At 45.4% G+C, this 23183-nt stretch overlaps 1 protein-coding gene across 1 annotated transcript in view; it reads right to left on the minus strand.

The window, feature by feature from the left end:
- LOC107124130 (aquaporin-7-like) overlaps nt 1-21672 on the minus strand; it is a 40684-nt gene extending 19012 nt beyond the window's left edge. The window contains exon 1 of the mRNA XM_015427524.1: nt 21644-21672. The gene's annotated coding sequence lies outside the window, so the exon portion shown is untranslated. The remainder of the gene's footprint in view (nt 1-21643) is intronic.
- Nucleotides 21673-23183: the final 1511 nt, after the last annotated feature.

Here is a 23183-nt window from a genome sequence, read left to right on the forward strand (position 1 = left end):
TTGCAATGGTCATTTGACATCATACACAGGGGGGGGGGGGCGCACAACACACCAGTGCAGAGTCGAAGCAGCGGAGACAAAAGGTGGGGGCAAAGATTCCAAATAAAAGCTCCCCCTCCCGACACACACACACACACACACAACCAGATGAAGCCATAATATTCTCCCGCATCGAGAAATGTTAAGAGCGGCTGTCTGTTGGTATGTGAAGAAAAATGCATTTCCTCAGTTTCTTACAGGCCCTGTCTTACAGGTTCCGCGGGGCCTGTAGAACTGAAAAGTACGCAGACAGACGAGTGATTTCAGATAACATACTTTTATTAGTGAAGAACAAGACAACTTTAGCCGGCGCGCAGGCCGTCTTATATTTCCCGTGAAACCACCACCCAGAACACCACCCCACACCACAATAGGTTATTTACAGTGGCTGAGAGTTCCATAGGCTCTTGGCTGGGAACCTAGCCCTCTGATAGGTGCGGGCTAGGATCCGCTTAGCTCATTGTCTCTTTGAGCAAAGCTCAATGTTTGCGCTTGACTGCATGGAGCCCAAGCCGGCCATGCGGTCATAGCTGGATACATTACAAGAACGGAGGTCTTCCACCAGGCCTTCGGTTAGGGTGCCGCCCTTCCAGTATTGAGGCCCCGGGCCCAATATCAACACCAACGAAGAAGAGGAGGAGGAGGAGGAGCAGGAGGAGGAGGAGGAGATTGGATTTATACCCCACCCTTCACTACTCAAAGGAGTCTCAGAGTGACTTACGAACTCCTTTCCCTTCCCCTTTCCACAACAGACACCCTGTGAGGTAGGTGGGGCTGAGAGATCTCTGACAGATACAGCTCTTTTTCAAGAACAGCTCTGACAAAACTATGGCTTGCCCAAGGTCATCCAGCAGGTGTAAGAGGAGAGGGGAATCAAACCCGGTTCTACCAAAGCTCTGACAGAAACTGCTCTTTTTCAAGAACAGCTCTTATCAGAACTATGGCTTGCCCAAGGTCATCCAGCAGCTGCAAGTGGAGGAGTGGGAAATCAAACCCGGTTCTCCCGGATTAGAGTCCGCGCACTTAACCACCACACCAAACTGGCTCTCACACCACACTGCTGCCCTTTCAACTTAATAATAAACAGCCTAACAAAAAGCCAGCCTATGGTGGTAGTTGATTACTTGGAGGCTGAGAGACTGCCGCCATCATTTCTGAATGAACTAGCACTTTTATGATATGTTTTAGTCTCTATTGTGGTGGTTTTATTTAAATTCTGTGTTTTAGCTGTTTTAACATATCTTATGTAAACTGCCCTGAGCCAGAGAGAGAGAGAGAGAGAGAGAGAGAGAGAGAGAGAGAGAGATTGGATTTATACCGTGCGCGCACTTAACCACCACACCAAACTGGTTCTCACACCAAACTGCTGCCCTTTCAACTTAATAATAAACAGCCTAACAAAAAGCCAGCCTATGGTGGTAGTTGATTACTTGGAGGCTGAGAGACTGCCGCCATCATTTCTGAATGAACTAGCACTTTTATGATATGTTTTAGTCTCTGTTGTGGTGGTTTTATTTAAATTCTGTGTTTTAACATCTTTTTTTTTAATCATAAATTTTATTATTTTTTAAATTGAAAAAGAGAGTTTACAACTTTAATACAAAAGTCATTTACAAAATAGAATAGATTTTAGGAACATGTATAATAATTAAAGCATCCAACAACATTTTACAATATAATAACATTGTCCAATAGTATAAACAAAATTGGTTACAAAAGAGTTGCAATAGTATCAAGTATATATTGAGGTACATTATTTTTTTTCAAGTTTCTTATAAAAAAGCATTTAAATTAAGTTTGTTCATTTGAACTATCAGGTATATAACATTAACTTATACTTAACATTTCTAATTGTTTCTCAGTCAAATTTATCAAAATTAACTTTATCTAATATAGGGTACCAAATGTTGAGGGGACTCATAAGATCACATTCTGTTTGGTTTTCTGTGTTAAAAATATTAAAATTTTCCAACATAAAGAGATCCCATACTTTATGCATCCATTGTTGAATATTTGGAGGATTAATATCTTTCCATTTTTTTGGTAAGAAGAATATTTACTAAATTTTTAGTCAAATTAGGAGAGTCTTTTGGCCATAAATTAAGTAGCGTCAGGGCAGGGTCAAGAGGTATATTCCATCCCGTTAACAAACTAATTTGTTGCATAACTAGTGCTCAAAATCGATTGATATACTTGCATGTCCACCAACAATGGATATAAGTAGCCTTCTCTCCACAGTTTTTCCAACATAAAGGTTTAAAATTAGGGATCATATGTGATAATTTAACAGGTGTTGTATACCAGCGCAGAAGAACTTTCATGTTTGCCTCGTATATATAGAGTGATTGTGATATTTTAGTCTGCGTTCTCCAAATCTGTTCCCATTGTTGATCTGTAAGTTGCATTTGAAGATCAGTTTTCCATGCTTGCTGGTAACTCAGTTTGTTATACTGTTGAAAGTTTTGTAATATTTTGCAGATTTTGGATATAAGTCCTCTTTTTTATGATTTCAGTATAATACTGTCTCAAAATCAGTAAGCGGCAAAGAAATTGATGTTTTGAAATTTGAGGTCTCAATGAGATGGCGGAGTTGTAAGTATTCATACCATTTTATCTTTACGTTATATTTCCTTTCTATGGCTGCGGTCACACGGAACAGAAGCCACACAAGTGAGACGGAAAACAAGCGGAGTTTCCGGGCGCGATCTCACCAGCACATCTGGGAAGCGTAGCACTCCTGTGGCTCAACCGAGGCTTCCAGCCGAAACTGCGTGGCAAAAAACTAGTACCTCGGAGGTACTAGTTTCCGGAAACTGCGGGGCAAGGGCGGGCGTCTGATCGTGTTTCCGGTGGCATCCAGCGCCCGCCCATGTCCCCTTGCAAATAAGGTGTGGGTTTTTTTGTCCAAGTCTCTGTGGATGCGCACACGCACCCAACGGAGCATGTGCATTTGTCATGTACACACAAAAAAACCAGTTTGCGCTTCTTTGTTGCGCGCCGGCTTGTCCTGTGATCGGCACCTCTCCCTTGCCATGGAACCTCCACGGTACCTCCACAGGACCTCCATGGGAGGTCTGATTGTGTAACCGCGCAGTAGTTTGCCCCAGGGCAAACAGCCACGCTTCTCCCCCGCAGTTTCCTGCCCATGTGACCGGGGCCAGTATCAAGTTTGTCTAACAATTTATCTTTCTTGGTTATATCAATTATTCTTGTGATTTTTGTGTGTTTCCAAATAGAAAACTGAGAGGGTTCTTTGGCTGGGATGAACCATGTCTGACTGCAAAAGGTGCCCAGTTTTGAAAATGGTAAGTTGAATGACCTCCTAAAATTGAATCACGTGGAAGTACACAGGGAATTGATGGTCTAAATTGTCGAAATGGAACACCAACTCCTTTTCATGGATTGACAGAATATCAATATTACGTACATTTATTTTACCCAAATATATGTATTTATTTTGTACTCTTCCTATTTTCATTCCTAACAGTTTACTTCGAAAGTGGCAAAACGAATCCAATAATTTTTTATGGAAATATGAGTCTCCACGAGTTAAATTTGGAACTATAAATAGAGCTCAAAAAGGGGGGGGCCTTGCTACTCCAAACATAACTTTATACTACAAAGCCACTATGTTGACTTTAATGTCAGTTTGAATTTCTGGTGGTATATGAATTGGGTAAATCAAAGATTTAGTTGTGTTGACTGTTAAACCTGCTAATCGACCAAAAGACTCTAAAGTAGAGCGAATGGATTGAAGTGAACGCTTAGGGGAGGAGACATAAAGAATAATATCATCCGTGAACATGCTTAGTTTAAATTCTTTATCTCGGATTTTTATACCTTCAAAATTGGTATTGGCTCGTAATGAACAAGCTAGTGGTTCCAGGGCTAAAATAAATAATAACGGAGACAAGGGGCATCCTTGTCTTGTGCCCCTTTGAAGGGGGATAGAATTTGAAGCGGCACCATTTGCAAGAATGTGTGTCTTGGGGTTTTCATATACTGCTTGAATTGAATTGCAGAATTTCGGGCCAAAATTTAGATAGTGTATTAAGGTTGTTAAATAAAGTATTTCTAGAGAGTCAAAGGCTTTTTGTATATCTATTGAAAATAAAAGGGAGTGTTTAGATTTATTGAGTTTTGCTGCATGGATAATATTAAGAGTTTTTCTGATATTGTCAGAAATGTCCCTTAAGGAAATAAAACTGGTTTGATCAGCATTAATGTAGTTACCAATGATATTTTTTAATCTTGCAGCTAACATTCCAGTAAAGATTTTGTAATCAGTGTTGACTAGCGATATGGGCTGAAAAGAAGCAGGATCTGTGTTATCTTTGTCTTTTTTAGGGATTAATACCATATTTGCAGTTTTCCAGGAGTCAGGCATGTGGCCCGTGCTTTGGATCAAATTGCATGTATCTAACAAGGGTTTGCTTAGTTCAGGTAGAAATGACATAATATTCGGTAGTAAACCCATCAGGGCCTGGGGCTTTGTTAGTTTTCATTGATTTCACTATGTGTTCTAATTCTTGAATAGTAAAAGGCGCTTCCAATATCTCTTGATGTTCTTTATTTAGCTTTTTGATGTGTTTCACCGATTGTAAAAAGGCTATAATGTGGTCTGGAAGGGGATTTGTAGTGGAATAAAACCGACCGTAATAGGACTCTAAAATAGTAAGAATATCCTTAGTAGAGCATTGAGGCACATTTTGTGTGTTTTTTAAACCATGTATATATCTTTCAGTTTGGCGTTTTTTGGTTTTCCAGGAAAGAAATCGTAATCTTTTTGACAATTTGGAGGTATTGTTTTGAAAAAAATTAAAGTTGGTTTTGTGAATTTCTGTGTTTTCAAGCATTTCTAGCTGCTTACATACATTTAGTAATCTTTTATATCTCTTGGTACTACAAGTAATTTTATGTTTGTGTTCTAAGATTTGTATGGATTTTAAAAGATCTGCTTTAACTGCTCTTTTTTCCTTTCTACAGGAGGCCAATAAAGAGATGCAATCAGAGGTCATTTCGGGGGGGATCGCAGGGGAACGCAGTTCCCCCGGGTGAGGTGTGGGAGGCCCCACCCCCTGCTTCCAGCCGCCCCGCTTCTGGCCCTCATGCAGCCAGGAGGAGGCAGGAGAAGAGGGAGGGTAAGTTTCTTCCTCCCCGCCTCTCCCCACCCTTGCCTGCCTGGGGCCAGGGAGGGCCTTGGCGGGGCTTCCTTGCACTCCTGCCGGCCTTGCAGGTCCACCGCCGGGCCTTATGATGTCAGGGGGTAAGGCATATGCTAATGAGTTATGCTAATGAGTTCCCCTAGCTCTTTTTCTACTAAATGACCCCTGGATGCAATGACCTCGAACAAAAGCTTTGGAGGCTTCCCAAATTGTTGCTACTGATGTGCCATCTGTGTTGTTTATTTTATAAAATTCTTGAAGATGTTGCTGTAAGAAATTTTTCATGGATGATTCATACAAAAGTGATTTATTAAATTTCCAGTTGTGTCTGAAGTGTTGTCTTTGGCTTATTCTCATTGAACAATGAACAGGGGCGTGGTCAGACCATAGCTGAATATCAATAAATGTTGACACTGTGTGTTTTATTAAGGATGGGGATAAAAATATGTAGTCCAATCTGGTGTGCGTTTTAAATCTATGGGAATAAAACGTATAATCCCTTTCTTTGGCATGTTGAAGTCTCCAAACGTCATGTAGATCATACTTGTAAATTAGTTCCTGTAAAGGGGAGGACGTTCTGGATGTTGCAGTAGTTTTGCTTGATGGGGATTGTGATGATCTATCAAGCTTTGGATTCATTAAGTAATTAAAGTCACCTCCTAAAATTATGGGACAATTGGCAAAATTCTTCAATTTAGATAGAACCATCGACAAAAATTGGATTTGATTGACATTAACAAAAGTCCGCATGGTCAAAGCAGTGGTATTCCCAGTAGTCATGTATGGCTGCGAGAGTTGGACTATAAGGAAGGCCGAGCGCCGAAGAATAGATTCTTTTGAACTATGGTGCTGGAGAAGACTCTTGAGAGTCCCTTGGACTGCAAGAAGATCAAATCAGTCAATCCTCAAAGAAATCAACCCTGACTGTTCCCTGGAAGGCCAGATAATGAAACTGAAGCTCAAATACTTTGGCCACCAAATGAGAAGGGAGCACTCACTGGAGAAGACCCTGATGCTGGGAAAGATTGAAGGTCAAAGAAGATGGGGACGGCAAAGGATGAGATGGTTGGACAGTGTCATAGATGCAACGAGCATGAAGTTGAGCAGGCTTCGGAGGGCGGCAGAGGACCAGAGGGCCTGGCGGGAGCTCGTCCATGGGGTCGCGAAGAGTCGGACTCAACTGTGCGACTGAACAACAACAAAAGGTGCGTATAGAGTAGCTAAAGTTAGGTTTTCGTCATTAAGTTGACCCTTAATAAATAAAAATCGGCCGTCAGTATCAATTAAAGAGTCATCAACTTTGTATTTACTATCACTGGCAATTGCAATTGCAACCCCTCTAGATTTGTTAGTTCCAAAGGCTAGAAACTGTGTTGGAAAACATGTTTTGGGGAGAACTTTTGTGCCTTTTTTGACATAAGTTTCTTGAAGAAAGGCAATGTGTATTTTTTGTTGTTGAAGTTGTTTAGCTATACGTTTGCTCTTAATATAATTATTTAAACCTTGACAATTTAAAGTGAGAATGTTTAAGTCTTCCATCGTACCTCAAGGGAAAAATACTTAAAGAGCCTTGCTTCATTGTTATGTAGGCAGATAAGGAACTCATTTATGTAGTTAAACTTTCGTGACCAATGTTTATCATGTAACCTTTGAACAAAAAGTTTATTAAACAAAGTTTGTTTAACTTTAATAACAAGTATAAAGCAATAAAGTTGAAATGAGTAAGAACTTTCATATTGAAGATTAAAACAGCAAACTGTGGAAAATCCCCAACTTACCCCCCTTCCCCCATAGTCCCTGTGTGAGGAGCCATGTCCCTCACTGAGCCTTATGGGCTCAACATTTGAGACTATAAACAACAATGTACAAAATACAACAATACTCTTAACCATTAATTTTTAAAGGGGCCTATGGAAACTACCGCCAGGTCCCCCCTCCCAACTTCCTTTAGATTCAGACTCTTGGGATCAAATATAGTAATATTGTTCATCTATGCCGTCTTATAAGCTCTTATATAAAAAAGATTTGATCCAAAACTAAAAGTCAAAAGAAACTTGTATGTGCGCTTAAAAGTTCATCCGGCGTCGTGAAGAAACCTTATTCCAGCGTAGTGGAGTGGAATGTTCCGGTCTTTTGCGTTTGCGGTCTGCTATTTCGGTTTCCATGTCTTCCAGGAGTTGTAGACCTAGTGCCTTCAGCATTGCTGCTCCTGCCTCGAGATCAGCTGCCTGGTGTAGCAAACCTGTAGATATCCAGTAGCTGCCCAGCGATATTTGATGTCTTCCTCAATTAGCCTGGATGTTATGGGCTTGAGAGATCTCCTAATTTGAAGGGCTTCTGGGGGGACATCCGGGAAAATATGTATTGTCTTGTCGTTGAATTTTAAGCTTCCCACCTTTCTGACCTCTAGCAGCACGCGACTTTTATTTTTAAAGTCTAGAAATTCAACTAAAATGTCCCGAGGACTTCTTCGTTTATGCGCATTGCTGTTGCTTAATCGATAGGCACGGGTGAGCATGGGCTCTGCTCCGTCATCAAATGCAATCACTTTGCCGAGCCAAGTAGCTATAAAGATGGTAAGGTCTGTTTGTCCCTCCGCGTTCTCCGGGAAGCCACGAAATTTCAGAAATTTTTCCTTTGATCTGTGTTCTAGTAGTAGAATGTGTTCCCGTGCTCAAGTCTCAGAATCTTGCAAGCTTCTAATATCTTCTTGGTTAGAGATCGAGGTTTCAATAGCCGTTTCAGCAGATTGGGCTATTTGTTGAATCGATGACTGCATTTGTTCTAGTTTTTCAGACATAGGTTTAATGATTGCGTTAATATTAACCAGCATCTCAGTTTTGAAGTCTCTTAAGGCATCTTGAAAGTCTTTCTTTGTAAACATTGAGGGGCTATGATCTTGGCGTGTGCCTCCCGCCGCCATTTTGTCGGTCGCGAGAGCAGGGCTTACAGATTTAGAAGACAAGCTTTCGTTCTGGAAAAAGGTTTTTAAATGGGACGCTGAGGTTATCGCCGTATGTTGACGATCCTTATTCAGCTTACCCATGCCTTTTTGGGGCCAAGAGTGTATCAAAAGTTGCCGTTTTGAAAGGAAGTCGGGAGGGTCCACCGGAGCTCCTCTAAAACACGCCCACCATCTTAGCGACCGATGCCCCGCCCCCGTGTTTTAACATATCTTAGGTAAGCCGCCCTGAGTCTGCCTTGGCCAGGAGGGCGGGATACAAATTAAACAGATAAATAATAAATAAATCTCGGAAGAAGGAAAAATGTTAAGAGTGACCATTATGAGGAGTAGAAAAGGGTAAGACTAACAAAATTTGTGGCAGGCAGTGTCCCCTCTAAGCTGAGTTAGCGTGAGCCAGCTCACAGGTTTCTAGCCTCCGGCTCACACATTTTTGTCTTCGCTCGGGAAGGATGGCTCCGGAGCAAACTAATCTATGCAGCAGCCAAATCGCTCGCTCACAACTTTAATGCCAGCAGCTCGCAAAGTAGAATGTTTGTTCACAAGACACCACAGGGAGCATTGGTGGCAGGGTATGAGAATGTTGGACAATAAAGAAGCAACACAGGTGGAAAATCGACTCATTTGAGCTGTGGTGGCGGAGAAGACTTCTGCACATTCCTTGGGTGGCAAAGGTGACAAACAGCAAGCAAGTACTGCAGCACATAAAACCAGACATGCCACTAGAAGGAAAAAAACCACAAAACTGCGACTGACTTATTGTTGGCCATGTCATGAGGAAGAGATCACTCGAAAAAACAGTTGTGCTTGGATTGGTTAGCGGCGAAAGGAAACCGGGCCGCCAGAAAGCACGGTGGCTTGACGCCGTAAAAGTCGACACCAGCCTGAGCACGGAACGAATCAAAGAAACAGTACAAGATCGGAAAACATGGAGAGAGCTGGCCCATAGAATCGCCAAGAGCCGGACACGACTGAGTGGCTAGCAGCAACACCAATGAGCTCTTGTGAGTCACTGCTCACTTCTGCAGTGACTTACGACAGCTCCTCCCCTGCCACAGATTCTGTTAGTCTTTCAGGTGCTCCTGGACTCTGGCTCCTTTCTACTGCTGCAGACAGACTAACAGGGCAACCAGTGTTCCCTCTAAGCTGAGTGAGTGTGAGCTAGCTCACAGTTTTTTAGCCTCCAGCTCACACATTTTTGTCTTAGCTCAGGAAGGATGGCTTTATACCCCACCCTTCACTACCTGGAGGAGTCTCAGAGCTGCTTACAGACTCCTTTAAGTAACACCTTAGAGACCAGCAAGAAGAGGACAAGAAGAGATTGGATTTATACCCCACCCTTCACTACCTGGAGGAGTCTCAGAGCTGCTTACAGACTCCTTTCCCTTCCCCTCCCCACAACAGACACCCTGTGAGGTCAGTGGGGCTGAGAGAGCTCTGAGAGAAACTGCTCTTTTTCAAGAACAGCTCTTATCAGAACCATGGCTTGCCCAAGGTCATCCAGCAGGTGCAAGTGGAGGAGGAGTGGGGAATCAAACCCGGTTCTCCCCGATTAGAGTCCGCGCTCTTAACCACTACACCAAACTGGTTATCGAGATGTTTGGGTATAAGCTTTCGACACAAAGGCTCGAAAGTGTACACCCTGAAAATCTCGTTGGTCTTTAAGATGCTGTTCTACTGCAGAACATTTGTGTGTTTGTGTGTCTGCGTGTGAAGCGCCGTCCAGTCACAGCTGAGGTATAGAGATCCGAGCGAGGGGCTTTCAAGGCAAGTGAGAAGGAGAGGTGGTTCGCCATTGTCTTCCTCTGCATTATCTTCCCTGGCCATCTCCCTTCCAAGTACAGACCCTGCTTAGCTTCCGAGATCTGATGAGATCGGGCTATACCAGGAAGCCTTCCATTCCCAGCACAGCTACCCTCTGGTAAAAAAAATCACCAATGACGCAATGGTTAAGCATCAGATTAGGACTGGAGAGACCTGGGTTCAGATCTGCGCTCCAGCCATGATGTTCCCTGGATGACTTTGGGCCACTTTCAGCCTAGGACAACAACAAGAACATGTTGTTGTTGCAACTCATGGCGACCCCACCTATGGGGCGTTCCAGGCAAGAGATGGTCAGAGGTGGTTTGCTGTCGGCTTCCTCTGCATAGCAACCCCAAATCCTCCTTGGTGGTCTTCCATCCAATTAATGACGGTGGCTAACCCTGCTTAGCTCCCAGGCTCTGGTGAGCCCCGGGGAAAGCTGGTCTATTCTGACTGCTCTTTCAGCCTAAGCCAGCTCAGAAGGGTTTTGTCAAGAGAAAATGGAGAAGATCCATTGCTGAGCTCACACAGACAGGCGCACACACGAAGCTGCCTTCTGCAGAATCAGAGCCTTGGATCAAGGTCAGCCTCATCTACCCAGACTGACAGCCGCTCACTTGGGTCTCAGGCGGAGGACTTTCGCATCACCCACTGCCTGTTTCTTTAACTGTGGAGTCTTGTGAGCAAACCACTGAGCCACGGCCCCTCCTCGAAAGATGCCAGGGACAGAATTGCACTAGATAAACAAATTTCCCTAAAATGTATCTAGATTTCAAACAGCAACGTTAGAACAATCTGATAGCAATCATAGAACATAAGAGAAGCCAATCTTGGATCAGGCCAATGGCCCATCCAGCCCGACACTCTGTGTCACACAGTGGCCAGAAATACCAGTGCCATCAGGAGGTCCACCAGTGGGGCCAGGACACTAGGAGCCCTCCCACTGTTGCCCCCTCCCCAAGCACCAAGAAGACAGAGCATCCCTTGCCCCAGACCGAGACTTCCTATTTATACCTTGTGGCTAATAGCCACTGATGGAACTCTGCTCCAGATGTTTAGCTAATTCCCTCTTGGAGCCGTCCATGCTTGTAGCCGCCACCGCCTCCTGGGGCAGTGAATTCCATGTGTTAATCACTCTTTGGGTGAAGAGGACTATCTTTTATCTGTTCTAACCTGACTACTCAGCAGTTTCATGGAGTGCCCACGAGTGCTTATATTGTGAGAAAGGGAGAAAAGTACCTCTTTCTCTACCTGCTCTATCCCATGCACAAATCTTGTAAACCTCGATGATGTCACCCCTCAGCCATCGTTTCTCTCTCTCTCTTTTTTGAAACTCCCGAGAGGGTATTTTTATTATTTTTTCATAAGACTATTAACTACAACGAAAAATAAAGGAAGGGGGACTACATCTAAGGATAAAGGAAAGATACCCTCACTAACTAAAATCCCAAGAGTAGGAGATCCTTTCCATGTTAATCTAAATGTTAGTAAAACAAGTGTTAGTGATACAATATACTTGTGAAGTTCTTGTTTAACACATCTTCTATATTAGTAATATTTGTGAGAGTGCTTCTTGAGCATCTTCTTTAGTTCAAAGAGCAATTTACAGAGTCCTTCTGCCCTTACTTCGGTTTTCTATCCCTAAAGTCATACACAGTTTTCGCTGCTCCCGCTCCCGCACCCGATTCCCCCACAGAGTCCTCATTCATTCCCGAAGTAGCAGAGTCACTTGACTTGGATTCTTCATCTTTAAGTTCTTCTTCCGGTCCAAGCTGACGTCTCAAAAATTCCTTAGCTTTAAAGATGGAGTCAATCTTCTCTCTTTTATCGTTGACTTTAAAAATTACACCTTCAGGAATCACCCACCTGTACTAAATTCCATTAGTTTGAAGAAATTAGATCAATTCCTTGTAGCCTTTCCTCTTTTGACGGATTTCAAATGGGATATCCTTTAAAGTCTTTATGATTGTATTCCCAATTTTCAGTGAATTTGCCGAAGTTGCCTTTAATACCGCATCTCTGGTTTGTCTTCTTGTGAATCTCACCACAATCTCTCCAGGCAGGTTATTTTTTCTGATATTTATTTATTTAGGCATTTTTACCCCTCCCTCCCCACGAATGGGCTCAGGGCGGCTTACAAGGGGCATGAGTCTGATAGGCAGCCTCCATGTCTTTTACTATTTCATCCGCTGATATATCTGTTACTGGAGCGATGATCTCTCCCGGGGTCTTCTTTAAATCTTCTTTTTCAATTTCAGGCACCCCCTGAAATCTGAGAGTCATGTTAGCTTTTTCCATTTGAAGCTGTAACAAACAAGTTTCCTGAAGTTTTTGTGTTGTTTCCACATCCGTCACTCTTTTCTTCATCTCCTTATTTGCGATATCCATCTCTGTAATTTTCACAGTTGCATGCTCCACTTTCTTCTCCATTTCTGCCAGCTGGCGTTGCTGCAGAGCAAAGTTTTGGTTTAGTGTAGCCAATTGCTGGTTAATACCACCAAGTTGCTCCATTACTGGCTTCAGCATATCCGCTAGCAACTTCATAATGTCTGCTCCCTCTTCCGGTCTTGGGCTCTGACTGTCTGGTTTCGGTTTTAACTTTCCTCGGGAAGCCGCCATATTCCACTTTGTTTACACTTCCAAACTGCTATGCCAGGACTCGAAAGACTCGTCGTTTCACTATCAGTACTCAAGTAAGTCTCTCCGGGGAAAAAACTCGCTGATTATTTTCCCCCTTCCCCCTTCGCTACATTAGTCCATTCATGCACTTAGGAGGCGTCTCTCCTTACGCACTGCTTTTCCCTCCAGGGGGGGGGACTCCGTTTTAGTAAAATAGTCCGTTTATTTCGAACTCACGTTCATTGTTGGTCATATCTTGACCCTGCTCTCTTCATATGCTATTCCGCTCGATCTCCTGCACTTGTCCTGGTTAGATTGGCTTGTACCCTAAGGTCACCCATCGGCTGGACCATTAGGGTGGAGGGAAGCCTCTATTCTCCGGCATCAAGCCATCGAAGAGGCTAACTCTCAAAAGCCCCCTGGCCTGGAACCCTTCACAAGGGCTCCGTGGGGGTGCCACTTGAGGTGGCACCCATCCAAGCTGAAGGTGTGCTAGTCGCCTCCTCGGGCATCAAGGAGAGCGACCGCCATCGCCGATCCACCCACCGGAAGTCAGCCATCGTTTCTCCAAGCTAGAGAGCCTCAAGCGTTTTAACCTTTCTTCATAGGGAAAGTGTCCCAACCCTTTTATCATTCTAGTTGCCGTTTTCTGCACTTTTCCCAATGCTATAATATCCTTTTTGAGGTGTGGTGACCAGAACTGCACACAGTACTCCAAATGAGGTTGCACCATCGATTTATACAGGGGCATTATGATACTGGCTGATCCATTTTCAATTCCCTTTCTAATAATCCCACAGAATCGCATAGAGTTGGGAGGTACCATAGAGGTCATCTAGTCCAACCTCCTGCTCAGTGCAGGATCAGCCTAGAGCATCCCTGACAGGTGTTGGTCCAGCCACTGCTTAAAGACTGCCAATGACGTGAAGCCCACCACCTCCCCAGGCAGCCCATTTCACTGTTGCATAACTCTGACTGTAAAGTTTTTCCTAAAAGCCAGGCGGTACCTTCCCGCCCTTAATTTAAACCCATTCTTGTGAATCCTCTCCTCTGCCGCCAACAGGAGCAGCTCCCTGCCCTCCTTTATAAGTGACAGCCTTTCAAATACTTAAATAATTATCAAAACAAGTCTACTCTTACAGGCACGAGTCACCATCTTTCAGGAAGGCCACATTTTAAAAAAATCTTCTTTTGTGTCTGAGGGGAACCCCATCATTCCCTTTCAAACATCCCCAGGCATATATATTCAATGAACAGCGAGATTTGTATCCTGTGTAGCATAGTGGTTTAGAGCTGCAGATTCTAACATGGAGAACCAGGTGTGATTCCCCCCTCCTCCTCCACATGAAGCCAGCTGTGTGACCATGGGCCAGTCACAGTTCTCTCCGAACTCTCTCAGCCCCACACAGAGCTCCCTCTAAACTGTGGAGTCTTGTGAGCAAAGATTCTGCTTTGTGAGCTCCTGGCATTAAAGTTGTGAGTGAGCAATTTGGCTACTGCTGCCTAAATCAGTTTGCTCTGGAGCCCTCCTTCCTGAGCTAAGACAAAAATCTGTGAGCCGGAGGCTAAAAAACTATGAGCTAGCTCACATTAACTCATCTTAGAGGGGACCAGAGGTCATTTCGGGGGGGATCGCGGGGGATCGCAGTTCCCCTGGGTGAGGTGAGGGGGCAGGTCACACGATGAAGCCCCACCCCCTGCTTCTGGCCGCCCCACTTCCGGCCCTCATTCAGTCAGGAGGAGGCAGGAGAAGAGAGTGGGTAAGTTGCTTCCCCCCCGCCTCTCCCCACCCCTGCCTGCCTGGGGCCAGGGAGGGCCTTGGCGGGGCTTCCTCACACTCCCACCGGCCTTGCAGGTCCACCGCTGGGCCTTATGATGTCAGGGGGTGTGGCATATGCTAATGAGTTATGCTAATGAGTTCCCCTAGCTCTTTTTCTACGAAACGACCCCTGGAGGGGACACTGTGAAAGTGCCTGTTGTGGGGAGAGGAAGGGAAGGCGATTGTCAGTCACTCCGAGACTCCTTAGGGCAGAGAAAAGACGGGTATAAAAAAATCTGCTCTTCTTCTTCAGTAGCACCTTAAGGACCAACAAGAATTTGGGGGTATAAGCTTTCAAGAGTCAAACCTCCATTTTCCAGATGCATGGCTTTTACTCTAAAAATCTTGTATCAAGAAGAAGTAGTAGAAGAAGAAGAACTACTACTGCTGGTGTACGAGTGGCGGTCCTCAAAGAGAGACGCTGCAAGAGGAGATTACAATGGGAGATTGCGGGACCTGAGTTCACTCACAAGTTCAGAACAATGGACTCCCCCCAAAGTTGAATGGGGGGGGGAAAGAAGAGGAAGAGGAAGAAGAGGAGAAGGTTGGATTTATACCCCTCACTACCCGAAAGCGTCTCAGAGTGGCTTACAATCTCCTTTCCCTTCCCCTCCCCACAACAGACACCCTGTGAGGCCTGAGAGAGCTCTGAGAGAGCTGCTCTTGAGAGAACAGCTCTGACAGAACTATGCCCAAGGTCATCCAGGAGCTGCGAGTGGAGGAGTGGGGAATCAAACCCAGTTCTCCCAGATTACAGTCCGTGCACTTAACCACTACACCAGACTGGCTCTTCTACCGGAGACCAACACGACTACCCTCCAAAACGATGTCCAACGCATGTCAGGATTCTTATTCTGGAATGCTTTTAGAAATCTGACCATGTCAAACCTCACCATGACCACCACCACCATCACCCGCCCTTCCCTTACTCCAGAGACTGGGCAAGGCTTCAAATGGGCCATCATTAACTGAGCTACTGGGAAAAACCCCTGGAGCAATTCTGAACTCATCTGGATCAATTAGCTTCTGAGGGTGGACCAGATGAACTAGTCTCACACCCCTGAGAAGTTTCAACATCTCTTAAGAGTCTAGACCCAGTTGGATAATGATCTGCTCTTGGCCAAGGAGTGATATGGAGTTTCCCCATTCCCAGGTCTTCCTCCCGACCTGGGAAGGGAACCAAATTGTGACAGCGTCTTGCTTCATGGGTAATTTGAGACAGACCCATGATTAATATGGAAACCATGATTAATATGGAAACTATGATATAATATGGAAACGACTACTGAGGGGAGACACGATTGAGGTTTATAAGATTATGCATGGGATGGAGCAGGTAGAGAAAGAAGTCCTTTTCTCCCTTTCTCACAATACAAGAACTCGTGGGCACTCCATGAAATTGCTGAGCGGTCAGGTTAGAACGGATCAAAGGAAGTCCTTCTTCACCCAAAGAGAGATTAAGACATGGAATCCACTGCCACAGGAAGTGGTGGCGGCTACAAGCATGGACGGCTTCAAGAGGGAATTAGATAAGCATATGGAGCAGAAGTCCATCAGTGGCTATTAGCCACAAGGTGTAGATAGGGGCTCTGGGGCAAGTGATGCTCTGTCTTCTTGGTGCTTGGGGGGGTCAACAGTGGGAGGACTTCTAATGTCCTGGCCCCACTGGTGGACCTCCTGATGACACCTGGTATTTCTGGCCACTGTGTGACACAGAGTGTTGGACTGGATGGGCCTTTGGCCTGATCCAACATTGGTGTCTCTTATGTTCTTATGATGTCCCACCAAGCCACACCCAGCAAGACAGCCTCGGTACATTGAAGTCCCCTAGGACAACTAGCCTGGATGTGGAGTCAAGGACATTCACACCACTGCTGAGACCACTTCATAAGAACATCAGAAATGCCCTGCTGGATCAGACCAGTGGTCCATTAAGTCCAGCATCCTGTCTCAACCGACCAGTTCCTTCCCCTGATGTTGCCTCCTGGCTCTGGGATTCAGAGGCTTAGTGCCTCTGAATGTGGAGGTACCCTTTAATCACCAAGGCTAGTAGCCATTGATAAACATCCTCCATGAACCTATCTAATCCCCCTTTAAAGCTGATTATTCCTGTGGCCATCACTACATCCTCTGGCAGCAAATTCCACATTTTAATCCATCTCTGTGCAAAGTAGTATTTATTTTTGTCTGTCCTGAGCCTACAGCCCATCGGCTTCATTGGATGCCCTTGAGTTCTAATGTTTTGGGAGAGGGAGAAAAGTTCTCTTTGTCAACATTCTTTATCCTGTGCATAATTTTATAAACCTCTGTCGCTTCCATCCAATAGAATCCCTAGACTGTGATGGAAACCCAGTGTCTGATGCACCCACTTAAATATAAGGGAACTGAGCTGACACAATCCCCGCTGAGGGAGAAGGAATGTCAGTAGATCACAACAATCCACCTTCCAATTTGTGTGGGCCGGGAGAAAACCATGAATCAAAATGAAGATTTTGTGTGACTCAAAGGAAAGAGGTGGTTTTCAATTACCTAACTTAAAACTATATCATGATGCGGTCTGTTTAACCTGGTTACAACAGTGGATTATGTTAAACAATATGGAATTTTTGGCGTTAGAGGGACATGATTGTAAATTTGGTTGGCATGCCTATTTATGGTATGAAAAGGTGAAACTGGATGGTCTTTTAAAACATCATTTTATTAGAAGGGTTCTGTTTGACACGTGGACGGAATATAGAAGGTTTTTCTCGGATGAGAGACCTCTTTGGATAGTACCGGCGGAAGTTATTAAACTTTTTTTAGCTTATAAAGGGGAGGAATGGGTACAGTATAAAGATATGCTGAAAGTAGTGGGTAAAACATTTGAAATGAAAATGGAAGAAGATTTGGCTTTTAAATATGGTTGTGGTTTCAATATAGACAAATCAATGACCTGTTCAAAAAAGATAAGAAAACTTTTGGGTTTAGACAGACATATAATGATGGAGAAAGTATGGATGGAGGGAGGTAAAAAGCTAATCTCAAAAATGTATAAGATTTTACTGAAATGGTATACTGAAGATGAAATGGTTAAAGAGCAAATGATAAAATGGGCAATTAACATGAACAAAGAAATAATGATGTCATCTTGGGAATTTTTACGAAAAAATGCAATGAAAATATCAACATGTAATAATTTAAAAGAAAATTGTTATAAGATGATGTATACATGGTATATGACACCAAAAAAGATTGCTAATATGAACAGTAATATGTCAAGTAAATGTTGGAAATGTAAAAAAGTAGAAGGTTCGTTTTATCATATGTGGTGGACTTGCGAGAAAGCAAAAAGTTATTGGGCTGAGATACATGCAGAAATGGAAAAAATTGTAAAAATGCAATTTTAAGAAAAAAACGGAAATACTACTTTTGGGACTAAAAATGGAGGAAGTTAATGTGGCAAAGAGGACATTGATGTGGTATATGATTACAACAGCAAGAATGACGTATGCTCAATGTTGGAAACAAGATAAAGTACCTGAAGTTGGAGACTGGATTAAGAAATTACTGTTTATGGTTGAAATGGACAAAATGACGAGGAAATTAAATAATTTGGAAGCAGAGGACTTTTTTTTTGCAAATTGGAAGGATCTTAAAGACTATTTGGAGAAGAACTGGGATGTAAGGGACGGATTATTTAGCTTTGACAATTATTGAAGTTAAGAGTTATTAAAGATTAGACAAAATTGTATGAATAACATAGAGAGAATTAAGTTACCTATGGGCATTTTGAATAAATGAAGAAGAAGAAAAAAGAACTAAGAATTGTACAGGAGTTTGGAGCACTGTGGGAAGTCGAATTGGGGGGGGAAGGGAGGAGGGCAGGATGGTGTTTTTTTTTGTGAAATTATGAACTATATTGGATTATATGTATCATATCCTAATAAATTGTTTTGGAAAAGAAAAAAAAACAATCCACCTTCCAGCCCACCAAATCTGGACTTAAGAGCAATGTTCCCTCTAAGCTGTGGAGTCTTGTGAGCAAGAATTCTACTCGGTGAGCTACCGGCATTAAAGTTGTGAGCGAGCGATTCGGCTGCTGCATAAATTAGTTTGCTCTGGAGCCCTCCTTCCTGAGCGGAGACGAAAACGTGTGAGCTGGGGGCTTATAAACTGTGAGCTAGCTCACATTAACTCAGCTTAGAGGGAACACTTCTTGAGAGCCCAGGGCAATAAATGCAGCCGAACTCTGATCGCCACGTCCACACCAGGTCAGTTTAGTCACCCAGGGGTGCGGTCACACGTGCCAGATAAAATGGGGGGGGAAGCAAGGCTATTTCCTCCGGAGGAATTTGTCCCCCTAGTTGCACGATCACACCTCCCTTTGAAGCTGTGAGCACAGCCCGTCAGTGTGTGGTCAGGTGCAACTGCGGGTGAGTCAGGTTTGTTTGTTTATGTGCCGTTCGTTTCCCATGCGCTTAAACGAGGGATCGATGAACCACACCTCTGCACTGAGGGCTCCCTGTGGAGTTTGGGATGATGCGCATACTGCGAGGGGGGGGGGACAACGGCACGGAGTCAGGCCATCCCGACGGCATGAGAGCACGCTGGAGGGACCAGACAGGGGAAAGTCCGTCCGTGGCCCATCGCGACCCATTGACTACCAGCTTTACCCCCCTGTCTTTTAACTCCGCTTCTGTGGCGGAGCAGCATGGGTTGCTGACGGCTGCAGAATGCTTCCCAGATGTTGCTGTCCGATCGCACCCTTTAAATCCTCCCGGCAATGTTCCCTCTAAGCTGTGGAGTCCTGTGAGCAAAAATTCTACTCTGTGAGCTCCAGGCATTAAAGCTGTGAGCGAGCGATTTGGCTACTGCATAAATTAGTTTGCTCTGGAGCCCTCCTTCCTGAGCTAAGACAAAAATGTGTGAGCCGGAGGCTAGAAAACTGTAAGCTGGCTCACACTAACTCAGCTTAGAGGGAACACTGCTTCCTGGCATTCGCGCCTATGTCGGGTCTAATTGTGCGTCTGATCGTAGCCCAGGATCAAACCCTGGACCAGGGGTCATTTCCTACAGGAGTGGAGCTCCGGCAGTAAAGAGCCCAGGGGGCGGGCGCATGCGACAAGCCCCGCCCCCTGCTCCCAGCAGCCCCGGGCCACGAGGAGCAAGAAGCAGCCAGGTAAGTTGCAGTGGGTGTTGCCTTCTGACACACTTCCGGTGATGTCAGGGGGTGTGGCATATGCAAATAAGTTATGCTAATGAGTTATGCTAATGAGCTCCTGCACCTCTTTCTCTACTAAATGACCCCTGCCCTGGACTGTAACTGCTCTCCAGTTCACCATCTTGGTGTTCAGCGAAAGCAGCTCAAGAGCTGATGGGTGCCTGGCGTGTCACAGCAGCTGGAGAGAAGAACCAGAAGGGAGACCAGGACGACAAATGTCCAGATTTCCTTCCCTCGGTCTGTTCTATCTTCTTCACAACACTCTGTCTCCCACATCTTCTTCACACTCCGTAGCTCTCCTGTATCTCCTTCATGCTCCCCATATCTCCTAGGGTTGCAGGACCAGGAGAACAAGTGAGGCAGGGAAAGGAAGGGGCTGTGGGTGAGTGGAAGAGCCTCTGCTTGGCATGCAGAAGGTCCCAGGTTCAATCCCTGGTGCCTCCAGTTGAAAGGACAAGACAGGAGGTGATGTGAAAGACCCCCGCCTGAGACCCTGGAGAGCTGCTGCCAGTCTGAGTAGACAATACTGCCTCTAAAAATGACAAAAATGCCGCAATTGTGCATACATATGTTCATTTCTCCATAATCCTATAAGCATACAAAATTACGACATTCAGCATAACATTAATTAATTTCATGTCTTTACAGATGATAACAAATGATGAAATGATGGACGAAACTCTCCGGAATATCTCCCGTTTCGTGAGCCTTCTTCTTACGTCAATCAACATACGATCAGTTGTCTTCTTCACTCCATAGACACTTCATAAGAATTCAATGATTTTCAGAGAAGGGAAACCTTCCTTTTCCTCACTCTCAAATTGTAATCACGGGCTGTACAAGTTGGTGAATTTGAGAGTGAGGAAAAGGAAGGTTTCCCTTCTCTGAAAATTTATCGTCTGTAACAAATTTGTTATCATTTGTTATCATCTGTAAAGACATGAAATTAATGTCATGCTGAATGTCGTAATTTTGTATGCTTATAGGATTATAGAGAAATGAACATATGAATGCACAATTGCAGTACTTTTTGTCATTTTTAGTTTTTGATACTGCAACCCCTGTATTGTTATCGACAATACTGACTCTGACAGACCAAGGGTTTGATTCAACGTCTTCATGTGGTCATGTGGCTGTTTCAGGGGTGCAGGGGCAGCTCTCAGCTATGGCATGGAGTCACTTCCGGAAAAAAAACTGAGATCAGTCCTCTCTAGGAATTACCAACATTCTATGGTTTTACCACAGTTTCCAGCCATTCCGCCAGAAGCGAGACATCACTTCTGGGGTATTTTGGAAGTGACGTCACACTATGGCCACCACGATTTTTTTTGAAGCTCTTTCTCCCGCCAGCTGCTGAAAGCCTGGTAGGCAACACCCTCTTAGGACAGAGAATTTCACACCCTCAGAGGGCACAGGGAAGCCCTAATGTCTCTCCGTACCTCGAAATACTCCTGGACAGTAGCATCCCCTTCCCTTCCAACAGAGACCAGACATAACAGAAGCCAAAAACATAGAGAGAAGAAGAGGGGGAGGCTGGATTTGTGCCCCGCCTTTCACTGCCCAAAGGACTCTCAGAGTGGCTTACAATCTCCTTTCCCTTCCCACAACAGACACCCTGCGAGGTAGGCGAGGCTGAGAGAGCTCCGAGAGGACTGCTCCGAGAGAACTTGTGACTGGCCCAAGGTCGCACCAGCCGCTGGATGTGGAGGAGGGGGAGAATCAAACCCGGTTCTCCTAAATTAGAATCTGCACTGGTAACCACTACACCAAACTGGCTCTACACCAAATGACAGATCCCCCCCCCCGATACACAAACCCCAGGTACCCAGATCTCACCTGGTGCACCAGAGAGAAAAGAAAACGCCCCCAAACTTCATGTCAAACAGAGCCCTCAACATAGTAAACGTGTATCCGTAACGCAAATGTTGCCAGACGTGAGGAGATCAGCCATGCCCACGCTCTCCCCCAAAGGGCCATCCCAGTGGAAAGACTCCCTTTGGGGCTGCCCCTTGACGGTATTCCAGGTGGCCACTCACCTGCCTCGATGCTCCCGGCACACTCCTCAGGTGTCCGACCTGATCTCCTCGGGACCAAGGACGTGCACCACCAAGGCGGGGAGGGCAGACGGCAGAGTCCCTTGCCAGGCTGCTCTCTCACTGCTGAGGTGATTCACAACTGTCTGAGAAGGATCTAATGTGCCTCGGTCAGGGACAGCTTTCCATGTGCCCGGGTTAAGCCTCTTTTCCTCCTGGCTTACGGGGCTAATTACGTGTTGTGGCTGTGCTTATTTCGGTAGGGGCCGTGGAGGGGAGAGAAGCCGCCCTCAGAAGGAAACCCAGCGGCACCCGTTTGCGAAAGTAGGGTGCCTTCTCACCGGAGGAGGCAAATGATCACTTTCCCCACACAAAAGCTAATCATAGGCCTCTCCAGGGTGTTCCCGCCCGGTCAACCTCCTTAAGACGTTGAGGAAACCACACCGAGTTGTAGTAGCAGCCACCTGGCCGGGCGAGTAAATAAATCCACGTGCCTGCCTTCCGTTTCCTCATTTCGTTACTCTCCCAGGGCATCTTGCTTCACAAGAAGCCTGGGTTCGAGGGACGCCAGCCTCCAGGTAGGACTTGGGGTGGGGTGGGGAGAACGCCCACGGAGAAACTCTTTTCTAGGGCACCGTGTGAGGAAACAGTTCGGCCAACGAGCCTCGTGTCCCGCTTCCAGGGCAGCCGCTCTTTCCCAAAAGAAGCAGAGAGCGGAATGGATCTTGTGATCTCTCCGTGAACCCTCAATCCGTACAACCACACAGAGTGAAATGTGAACGACAAGAGGGGGATGGTTCCGCACATGGACAGTGGCACATACTGTCCCCATGTGGCAGATCTGCCCTTGGGCTGCTGCCTGCGAGGAGGCTGGAATGGTGTTATGAACAATGTTCCCCCTAAGCTCTGGAGTCTTGTGAGCAAAAACTCTACTTTGTGGCCCCGGTCACACCGGCCGGATATTGCGGGGGGGGAGGAGGCATGGCTAATTGCCCTGGCGCAGTTTGATCCACGATTACGTGATCAGATGCGCCGGTGGCACACCACCGGTCCTTCCCTCAGCACCGGAAGGTAAACGAGGGACCGGAGGGGAATGCTACGCGCCGGGGCGATCACACCACGGGCGTCTGGAGGCAGCCCATGGCAAACGTTTACTAGTACCTTGGAGGTACTAGTTTTTAAACTCGCATTGTCGGCGATAAGCCACGGGTGCGCTCCACTTCCCAGATGTTGGGGTGTGATCGCGCCCGGATAATCCGCCCACCATCCGTGCCTCTCCTGCGGCAACTTTGCCGTGTGACCGGGGCCTGTGAGCTACTGGCATTAAAGCTGTGTGACGCACCCCCAACCCTGACTGCTTTGGTTATTCAAACAGTATTTGGCATGCAGATTAAGTGCCTTATTCCACGTACCCAAAACAACACCTCTATAGGCCGCATTAATTCATCTAGGATCATCCACTGTCTCCAGTTTGGTGTAGTGCAGTGATGGCGAACCTTTTAGAGACCGAGTGCCCAAACTGCGACCCAAACCCCACATTCAT

Source organism: Gekko japonicus, unplaced genomic scaffold (assembly GCF_001447785.1).
Source record: "Gekko japonicus isolate JY-2015 unplaced genomic scaffold, Gekko_japonicus_V1.1 scaffold4731, whole genome shotgun sequence".
Lineage (NCBI taxonomy): Eukaryota > Metazoa > Chordata > Lepidosauria > Squamata > Gekkonidae > Gekko > Gekko japonicus.